Raw genomic sequence first — 3439 nt, 5'->3', positions numbered from 1 at the left:
TCCAAAATTAGTCATTGACTTTTAATTTGGACACTAAAGGTCCCTTGACTTTCAATTTCTTTCCAATTGAGGTCCTTTCGTCATAATACGGTTAATTGAATTTTAAATGAAGGGGTAAACTCATCATTTCACCTGCCTGTGTATTATTCTTAGTATTTCTCCATTGTATACGCGATATATATGAAGATAATCTTAGTCGAAACTCTAAAATGTTCCTCGTCATTCCCCATTTGCTGACCACTCGTGTGTGCGTTCCTCTATTATTGAGATGTTTACAAGGTATAACAGCGAAATACGAAGGGAGAAATACGAAGAATAATACATAGGCAGGTGAAAGGACGAGTTTACCCCTTCATTTAAAGTCTAATGAACCGTATTCTAACGAAAGGACCTCAATTGAAAAGAAATTGAAAGTCAAGGGACCTAAAGTGTTCAAATTAAAAGTCGGGGACTAATTTTGGAAAATCACTATAGTCGGAGGACCATTGCTGGAATTAACTCTAGTTTAAATTTGTAAAATAATTATTTATTATTACTTCAATAAAGATTAATTATTATTTTTAAGAGTTTAAACTTCATGTCCTTGTATTTATATCAATATTTTATTTTTATTAAATTAAAAGTTATATAGTTAATTAGTTACAATATTAACAATAACTATGCCAAGTAGCTTGTAGCTCAATAATGACATCTATGTGACTCTTTCAAATGAGAGATGATAAGTTTGAATCCCAATGGGTACATTAACTCAGGTTCTAGAGTTGTTAATGAAGTTCACTTCTGCTTTGTTGGGTCTGGTTGGCCACTCATATTCTTTATGCGTATAAAAAATGGTAATATATATTAATTTTCAAAATGTTAAATTTAAAACCATTTAAATTTTATGAAGATGTCATTTTTAGTCTTTTTACATTTATCATCTTATCAATAATTTTACCAAACATTTTTAAGTATAATCAACTAGTTTAACATTTTTTTAGTTTTCAGCTTCTAGCTTATGATTTTTTAGCTTTCAGCTAGCTTTCTAGCTATTAAAAATCTCATAAGATATTTTTGTCCAAATGAATCATCTCTTTTCCTTTGATCAAAATATGTATTTTTTAGTTGATATATATATATATATATATATATATATATATATATATATATATATATATATATATATATATATATATCTACAATCTACAAATTTAATAAGAGCGAATAATGTTAGGCCCTTAACTGGAACAAAAAAAATGTCAGTACTAATTGTTTCTTAAAATGAATGGTTCATATTATTTTGATTTTAGTATCTTTTAATGATTTTTCCTATTTACCCTCTATTATATTATTTTCTTCCCTTAAATAACCCTAAATTCCGTTAGTTTAAACTTTAGTAACGGAATATTCCGTTAACTATTTATTATTCTTAACATACTCTTAATTTATATAAGGTCTTAGGTTCGAACCTCATCCCAAGTATAGTTGGCATAATTGTTAAACATATATTATGAATTATGAATATGTTAAAATGTATTAAAAATATATATATAATATAAAATTTAACATAAACTTTGGTCAAATAATTAGCTCGACTAAATACATAGCATTCAAAGTTGAGCATCAAAGATTATAAATCAGGAACTACTTTAAAATCATTTGATTTTCTTGAATTTTTTTATTTTTTATTTTTTTTAAAAGAAAAGAAATTTAGGTTAAGTTTTTTTTTGTTTAATTAATCTTCTTCTGATTATTTAGAACAAAATTTAATATTTTAATTATGCTTTTGCATGATTGGAATGATTTAGGCTATTATGGTATTAATATTTTTTGTATCTTTTTTATAATGGTACAATTGTACATTACTTTACAAATATTATACTATTATTTTTTTATCAGACAAAATTGTTCTTATATGATTGTCAGACCTGCGTGACCTAACTACAAATTTGTTGATCATAAATACAATTATACATGGACTCTAAAACGGTAGGATCATTTTCCAAATAATTGACAATGTTAACATCCTACTAGCTTCAATTGAACAAGTTCACACATCAAAATTTTATCAATGCATGAAAACTTCTAAAGAAATTTGTAAGTTAATTTTTTACTATATCATTATATTAATATCTATTGTAACCATATATTTTGAATTATTTATTATCATCTTCTATTGACAGCAATTGTAGCAATTGTCATGGACAAACTCTCAAAACAATTTGTCTCAACAAGGAATGAAAATTAAAAACAATCATTGATTTCATTATTGTTGAAGAAAAATATGTACGACACTTTATACTCTTATTAATTAAATAAAGGGAAAATGACGCTTTTTCCCCCTGAGTTATATACGTATAGCCATTTTTCCCCCTCAATTATTTAGGTAAGCACATTAGCCCCCTCAATTATTCTAAAAGTGGTGATTTTCCCCCCTAATATATTAAATTGACATTTCTACCCTTAAAGTAAACATTTTATTTATTTTACTTCTCCAACAAATTATCGCGTATACGTAGGGATGACCACGGTTCAGATCAAACTGAACCGGACACTATAGCAATTGAATTAAAAGTTTTCGGTTATGATTCAGATCTAGAACCTAATATTTGGATTTCAATTTATTAAAATTATGAATAAAAAAAATTGGATCTTGAACCGAGAATCGGCAGTTCTAGATCCGGTTCGCGATTTTGAACCGTCTTTATTTTAAAATTTTATTTTTTATTTTAAATAGTCTAAATTCAACAATAAATGTATTTTATTTTTTCAGTTCGGAACATGAATCGTCCGTTCCGGTTCGCGATTTTAATAAACTCTAAATATCGAGTCTCGATTCTAAATTGTAATTGGAATATTTCGGTTTGGTTGCTATAGTGTTTGTTTGGTTTGAACCAAATTATTGTCATAATTTGTTGCATAAGGGAAATAAATGAAATATTTATTTTAAATATTTATTTTAAGGGTAAATATGTCCATTTAACATTTCAGGGGAAAAACAGCCACTTGAATAATTCAGGTGGAGAAAGTGCTATAAGTATATAACTTAAGGGGAAGAAGTGCCATTTTCCCTTAAATAAATTAGTAGCTACAACAAAAAATAATACATATGCATTTAATTAATTTAGAATTAGATGTCTATAATGCTTTATTTTAAAAAAATTATTCATTATAAAAAAACCTAAAAGAAATATAATTTCATTTGTTATATTATCTTTATTTTCTACAATTCAAAGATTCCTTACCTTCAAATTTATTAATTTATTATACTCACTACATTGTTCATTGTTTTCTTTTTTACATTATCTTGTAATTAAATATCAAAGTTATAATACAAAACATGTTATATATATATATATATATATATATATATATATATATATATATATATATATATATATATATATATATATATATATATATTATTTATTTATTTATTTATTTATCAAGTATTTTATAC

The sequence above is a fragment of the Ipomoea nil genome, unplaced genomic scaffold, assembly GCF_001879475.1.
Source record: "Ipomoea nil cultivar Tokyo-kokei standard unplaced genomic scaffold, Asagao_1.1 scaffold0869, whole genome shotgun sequence".
Classification (NCBI taxonomy): Eukaryota; Viridiplantae; Streptophyta; class Magnoliopsida; order Solanales; family Convolvulaceae; genus Ipomoea; species Ipomoea nil.
Note: the sequence above shows the minus strand (reverse complement) of the source record.